The 7725-nt window shown below is 39.1% G+C and overlaps 1 long non-coding RNA gene across 1 annotated transcript in view; it reads left to right on the top strand.

Moving 5' to 3' along the window:
• Nucleotides 1-6968, top strand: part of LOC121027456 (uncharacterized) — a 10074-nt gene extending 3106 nt beyond the window's left edge. The window contains exon 2 of the long non-coding RNA XR_005788748.1: nt 6617-6968. This is a non-coding gene — a long non-coding RNA (uncharacterized LOC121027456). The remainder of the gene's footprint in view (nt 1-6616) is intronic.
• Nucleotides 6969-7725: the final 757 nt, after the last annotated feature.

Genomic DNA, 7725 nt, shown 5'->3' with positions numbered 1-7725 from the left:
GTCAGAGTGGCCAAAATGAACAAATCAGGAGACTATAGATGCTGGAGAGGATGTGGAGAAACGGGAACCCTCTTGCACTGTTGGTGGGAATGCAAATTGGTGCAGCCGCTCTGGAAAGCAGTGTGGAGGTTCCTCAGAAAATTAAAAATAGACCTACCCTATGACCCAGCAATAGCACTGCTAGGAATTTATCCAAGGGACACAGGAGTACTGATGCATAGGGGCACTTGTACCCCAATGTTCATAGCAGCACTCTCAACAATAGCCAAATTATGGAAAGAGCCTAAATGTCCATCAACTGATGAATGGATAAAGAAATTGTGGTTTATATACACAATGGAATACTACGTGGCAATGAGAAAAAATGAAATATGGCCTTTTGTAGCAACGTGGATGGAACTGGAGAGTGTGATGCTAAGTGAAATAAGCCATACAGAGAAAGACAGATACCATATGGTTTCACTCTTATGTGGATCCTGAGAAGCTTAACAGGAACCCATGGGGGAGGGGAAGGAAAAAAAAAATAATAAAGAGGTTAGAGTGGGAGAGAGCCAAAGCATAAGAGACTGTTGAGAACTGAGAGCAAACTGAGGGTTGATGGGGGGTGGGAGGGAGGAGAGGGTGGGTGATGGGTATTGAGGAGGGCACCTTTTGGGATGAGCACTGGGTGTTGTATGGAAACCAATTTGACAATAAATTTCATATAAAAATAAAAAAAAAAAAAGAAAAAGATTTCTGAAGAATTTCTTGTAAAGGATGATGTACACTGCCCCCCACCACTGCTTGTCCCCAATACCTATGTCTCATACAAAAAATTTTGAGAAATAACTGACAGCTTCTTTTCATTCTTGACCTATGTACATTCAGGTAGTAACAATTTGGTTATTGGATGATCCTTATAGCTACATTATAGTTTGTACACCCTCATATAAATTCAGTTTCTTCTGATTTCCAAGAGCTCCTGGCCTAACCATTGAAGACTAGGGGATTCTGACTTGGCTGATTCACTACCCAGAAACTCAGCTCTACTTTGACTATTTTCTTTTATCGTTAAGATCTGGAGAAAAAAGGTATGGAAGAATTAAAGAGAAGACCACCGTAATTAGGTCCTTTAACTTTATCAGAAAGGGTTGTACCTAGTGAAGAGGGAAGGAAAGCGGACCTACTTAAAGATGCTTCCTTCTCCATGTGATATTCATTCTTCATGGATCTTCCTCAGTTTCTGGAAGGAAATTCAGCTTATAAAACTTGGATGGCTTCATGTTACAGAGAATGAGATGTGATGCTCTCTGCAGCAAGGCTACCTTAAACCTGCCCAGTTAAAAAGATCTGTATGAGCTTTGACTGCAAAGAGATTTTAGTTTTAGCATGAAAAGCCAATATCAGATCATTTGAATTTATTTTCCACTTCAGTTTACCCATCTGCTCCAGGAAATCTGATTTAAATACATTTTATCAGAAGCCTTCCACAGGCACCAAGTTACCTAGCAACTCCAAGTTTCCTTTAGTGAGTTGTTTCCAACATAAAGAGTGTTCACAACTTGGGGAGGATGTGTTTTTAGCCTTCAAAGTTTATGAAGCAAGAATTAAATATTGAAACTGCCATTCTCACTCTGCATGAATGTAGAATCTATTTAAATTACATAGAGTCTTGGGGGCTGTATTTCTAAAGAGAAATTTTTAATTAACCTACATGACCATAAACTTGAATGAAATAGTTCTGTTTAATTTGCACTAACCAATCCAAGTGCAGCATTGCTCACCTCTAATTTAGGATCTTTAACAAAATCTAATTTGGTGCTTTGCATTTTATGCCTGCTTTGGTACGTCAAAAAGATTTAGTTTTTCTGGACCTTGGCAAATAGATCCCTCAGCTCCATTATGAGGATATGTGCTCAGATCTCTAGGTCTAATGGTGGGTTGAACACATGCAGAAACATCACTCTTCTCCAAATGCATAGAAATGATAGGTAAAATATTAAATATATATGCAACTCTATAATCTAAAACAAAAAAGGAAAGTTTTTCTAGATTAGAAATAGGAAGGAATCCAGTGGTTAGCAAGGACGAAAGCTGCACAGACCATGGGGAGCCGAGAGTAGATAAAGCCACCAGGGGTCACATCTTCACACCAGTTGAGAACTGGGACCCAATACCTCCCACATTAAGCAGGAAGCTAAAACCTCTTTGCCTGCTTGTGAACAGGATCAAAAATCACTTTGCCTGTTTCCCAAGTGTACAACCAGAAATGTACTATTTGCTATGCCTAATCAAACTATTACTCAAAAGTAAGGAGGAAATAATGGTATTTTCAGACAGACAAAGACTCTGGAAATTTATTTGCTTATTTTTTATTTTTTAATTTAATTTATTTTTTTAAATATGAAATTTATTGTCAAAATGGTTTCCATTACAACACCCAGTGCTCATCCCAACAGGTGCCCTCCTCAGTACCCGTCACCCACCCTCCCCTCCCTCCCACTCCCCATCAACCCTCAGTTTGTTCTCAGTTTTTAAGAGTCTCTTATGTTTTGGCTCCCTCCCTCTCTAACCTTTTTTTTTTCCTTCCCCTCCCCCATGGTCTTCTGTTAAGTTTCTCGATACCCACATAAGAGTGAAAACATATGGTATCTGTCTTTCTGTGTATGACTTATTTCACTTAGCATAACACTCTCCAGTTCCATCCACGTTGCTACAAAAGGCCATATTTCATTCTTTCTCATTGCCACGTAGTATTCCATTGTGTATATAAACTACGGAAACAATCAACAAAACTAAAAGGCAACCAACGGAATGGGAAAAGATATTTGCAAAAGACATATCGGGCAAAGGGCTAGTATTCAAAATGTATAAAGAGCTCACCAAACTCCACACCCGAAAAACAAATAATCCAGTGAAGAAATGGGCAGAAAACATGAATAGACACTTCATTAAAGAAGACATCCAGATGGCCAATGGACACATGAAAAGATGCTCAACGTCGCTCCTCATCAGGGAAATACAAACCAAAACCACACTCAGATACCACCTCACACCAGTTGGAGTGGCTAAAATGAACAAATCAGGAGACTATAGATGCTGGCGAGGATGTGGAGAAATGGGAACCCTCCTGCACTGTTGGTGAGAATGCAAACTGGTGCAGCTGCTCTGGAAAACAGTGTGGAGGTTCCTCAAAAAATTAAAAATAGATCTACCCTATGACCCAGCAATAGCACTGCTAGGTATTTACTTATTTTTTAAATTTCTTTTAAGATTTTACTTTTAAGTAATCTCTATATCCAGTGTGGGACTCGAGCTCACAACCCTGGGACCAAGAGTCACATGCTCCACTGACTGAACCAGCCAGGAGCCCCAAGGACTCTGGAAATTTAAAACCCTCAGATTCTCACAAATGCAAATCAGTAGTACAATAATATAACTGTAATATTACTAATAATTTTTGTGCTTAAAACAAATTGGAACTAAAATTCTAGACAATTACATGAGCATTAGTTGAGAGTGGAAGGGTGGGTAGTTTGAGGAAAGTGTCATTGTTCAAAAGTTTTGTCTTCTTTGAAAGGATAGTAAGATCTAATTTAACTTAGATACTTTAAAAATATTGTAAGTATGTATGTAAAATTTTAAAGGGTATGGACTGTGTTTCTGACCGAGGTGTTGAAGCCTATGGCACCACCTCATACTAAGGAGACCTAAGATTAAGGAAACATGGAACAGAATCATTTTCCATCAGCAACAAAAAGTAGGAGACAGAACAGTGACTTCAGATCTATAGAGAAGCTAAATTACCATCAACAGAGCAGATTTTGAGCCAATAGTACCCAGAGGCCTAGAGCAAGGCCTTGTGTGTCACTGAGGTAAACATGTTGCAGCTTAGGTCAGAGTCAAACATGCCTTTTAGTAGACTAAGGCAGCAGTTGTCAAACTTTCTTGTTTTAAGATCCCTGCATACTTAAATTTTGATGCTCCAAAGAGCTTTTGTTTATGTTGTTTACATAGAGATTGATATTTACCACATTAGAAATTAAAGCAGAAAATTTTAAAACTCAACAGTATACAAGGACACATTCCATTCACTGTCAGAGTAATGATGTCATCACGTCATGTATCCTCTGAAAAATTCTTCTGTAAATATGTGTGAGAATAAGAGAGAAGAAGGTAAAGTCCTGATACCGTTATGAGAATAGTTTTGACCTCACAGATATCTCCCTATATCTCCCCAGGGGTCCCCAGGACCATATTTTAGAACTGCTGTTGTAAAGGACGGAATGTACCATATACTCTTTCAATGTTAACTTGTATGTAAGGTCTACCTCCATCAGATTAAGCCTCAGATGTGTTTCTGCTCTTGCTGTTTTCTGAGCTTATGGAACTCGTTGCCAGAAACACACTTGGCATTTATTTGGACCATTTATGATAGTGTTGTTTTGTTTCATAATTTGATTTTTTTTGTATAGATCTTCTCTCTTCAGTTTGAATCAGAACAAGGGCAAGACACAAATATTCTAGTATTTTATCCTAAAGGAATTAATACGGGATACTATGCAATTAGTAAGAATTAATAGTGATTATAATGGCTCTGAATTTATAAATTAGTTTTAATTATAATACTCTTATAATGATTTAGAAAATTATTTTATTAGACAAAAGGGACCAAACTAGGTCTGATCCTTCTGTATTACTGATGGTAAATAATGTTGGAGTGCAATCACTGTCCAAGGCCGGAAACATGGAGTCTTCCTCAGTTCCTAACTTCTCATTTCCATCCAACTGGCCAATAAATCCTGTCGACTCTACTTTGGAACTGTCCCCTGAGGTGGCCCCATCCTTCTTATTCCGGTATACACTATGTCAGTTGAGTCTCCATCACTTTTTACCTAGAGTATAGGAGCGGCTTCCTTATTGGGCTCTCTGGGCCTCACCCCCTACCTCTTCTGCTTCTAGTACACATGTTACTCAGTCACTGGAATTATTTTCCTGAAAAAATATTTCACCTTATCGTTGTTCCTGTGTAAAAATCACCCATGACAACCAGTTTTCCTCTTGGTAGATGCCAGAATATACCACATTTTACTTACCTAATGCAGTTGGCTAGAGAATGGTTTTCAGAGTGGATGCTCTGGTCTCATGTGGCTCCAGACAGACAGCCAGGAATAAGACCACCTAACTACATAGTCAAAAGACTTGTCTACCTGGGAAATAGAAACTACTTGGCAGAAAATGATTTTTGAGTTCTTTAAAGTGATCTCTAAGAGCAGACTGTCCCAGCTGCTCAGGTTATGCTAAACTGCTTTTTCTTTTTCTTTTTTCCTCCAACTCACTCTATACTTTCGCTTTGTCTCTGGAAGAATTTTCTAGCATAGTACCTACCACAAAAGGCACACCAGTGGTTCTCAACTGGGGCAGTTTTGCCCCCCAGGAGACATTTGGCAACATTTAGAGGCATTTTTGGTTGTCACAACTGGGGGCAGGTGCTATTGGCATCTAGAAGGTAGAGGTCTGGGATGCTGCTAAACACCCTGCAATGCACAACACAAAGAATTATATGGCCCCAAATGTCAATAGTGTGAGGTTGAAAAACCCCAAGGTATGCCATGTACACTACAATGTAATGTTAAAAAAATATATCACACTTTCTTGGGGTGCCTGGGGGGCTCGGTCAGTTAAGCATCAGACTTTTGATTGCAGCTCAGGTCATGATCTCAAGGTTCATGAGATCAAACCCGGCGTTGGGCTCCACACTGACAGCGCTGGGCCTGCTTGGGATTCTCCCTCTTCCTCTCTCTCTCTCAGCCCTTCCCCCACTCTCTCTCTCAAAATAAATAAATGAAACTTTAAAAATGTATATGTAATACTTTCTTTATATACCTTTCCTAAATGCCTTAATAACTTACATAACCATTTGCTTAATTTGAGTCAGCTTCTCACATGCCTACGGAATAAAGTACAGACTCTGACACAATGTTCAAGATCCTTTCAAATTTGCCCCTGCTTCTACCAGGTTCATCTTTCTTCACGTACCGCTGTGTGCATTACACCACACTGCGTTAGAGCTCCCATTCCCTGGAGTGCCACACCCTTTCACATCTTTGTGTGAACTCTTCACTGACTAGACTACCCTCTCTTCTTACTCACCTGCAGATTTCTATTTCTTCTTAAGGACCCAGCTCAAACAAAGCCTTCTCTGATACCCTCTCCTCTTCTCTGCACATTTGTTTCTCAAACAAGCTGTTCCTATTTTTTTTATAGTACTTATTTATTTGCCTCTCCTACTGCACTGTGAGTTTTTAAATATTTTATATTATTTTGAATTGATAGAAGTTAGCACTGGGCCTGGCACAAGGTAGGTGCTCAAAGTTATGTTTCAAGTATATATGTATTGGTGCCTGTATGTGTGTATATGGAGTCATGGGTGCGCACGTGCACACGCACACACATTTGACATTTTGACAAAGAGAAAGGCTGGCTGAAGATAGATTTCATCACCATTACTATGCAAGATAACTCCTCTCAGACACTTGCATCATTTTCCTATGAGAAGAATTTTTTATTTTTTTATATTAACTATAATTTATTGTCAAATTGGTTTCCATGCAACACCCAGTGCTCATCCCAACAGGTGCCCTCCTCAGTGCCCATCACTCCTACGAGAAGAATTTAAATCAAGATTCAAAGGACCGAAAAGAAAACACAATCTACAGAGATACAAGCATTCAAACGCCAAACCAAAAGATTGCCAATGCAGCACAGTACGTCTCCAGCTGAAGGACACCTAGTACAACACTCCAGAATTGCACGTGGGATAACATTTCATCAAAAGCACAGCCAAAGTTGTTCATGTTTTTCCTAGAATGTGACCCTGAGTCTGTTCACCAAGTGAGAGCTGGGAATTCTAGAGGCCTGAGTGAGTGTGTGCTCTGTATGCACATACATAAGAATAATACTTGCTGATAAATCTGGTAAAATCTGAATTCTATACCCACTGGTCATTTGTCTTAACTTTGTTCAAACTCATCCAGTGTTTATCAAATGATAATGAACAAGCTACTTGTGACTACCAATACACAAAGTGGGGAGTTGTGGGGCAAGAGTCCCTTGGTCTGGTTTTTCCCACCTATAAGATGAGAGTAATGATTTGTACTTAAGAAGTCAGAGGAAAAGTGGAACATGTACAGAAACCAATTCTGTTTGGATCCAGAATTAATCTGGAACATATGTATATATCTCATACAATAAAGAGATATTTAGCAGAGTCAGAAATAGAATATCACTACATGAGTCTTACTAATTTTTAAGTAATGACCTATGGTTTCTTTTAGGCTGGATCTGATCCCTCTGTACTCCATGTTCATTGTTGTAAAGAAAAGCTTTATGCTCAGATGTTCATCGAAGTCTGTCAAGAGAGGGGAAAGGAGAATATTACCTAATATCGAGCATATTTAAAGAAACTACTATTGGATATGAGCAAATATAGTTTTGAAAAAGAAAGAAGGGAGGTTCCCCAGACTATGATTTGGAAGCTGAAGATTTAGTTTGAGAATTTGGAGCCTCATTGGGGAACACGTTGACACTGAAGGTTTGTCACAGGCTATAGAGGGTTCTTAGGTTGGAGTCCATTTAAATCTCTACAGCATCAAAATGGCCTAGAGTACAGATCCTGTACTAATTAAGTACAACTGCTATACTTCTGCTAAGGGGTTTCCATGCCCCTGACAGATCAACAGAAAA

The sequence above is a fragment of the Herpailurus yagouaroundi genome, unplaced genomic scaffold (assembly GCF_014898765.1).
Source record: "Herpailurus yagouaroundi ecotype Mexico unplaced genomic scaffold, PumYag 77, whole genome shotgun sequence".
NCBI classification, from domain to species: Eukaryota; Metazoa; Chordata; class Mammalia; order Carnivora; family Felidae; genus Herpailurus; species Herpailurus yagouaroundi.
Note: the sequence above shows the minus strand (reverse complement) of the source record. Positions and strands in the feature narration are given on the sequence as shown.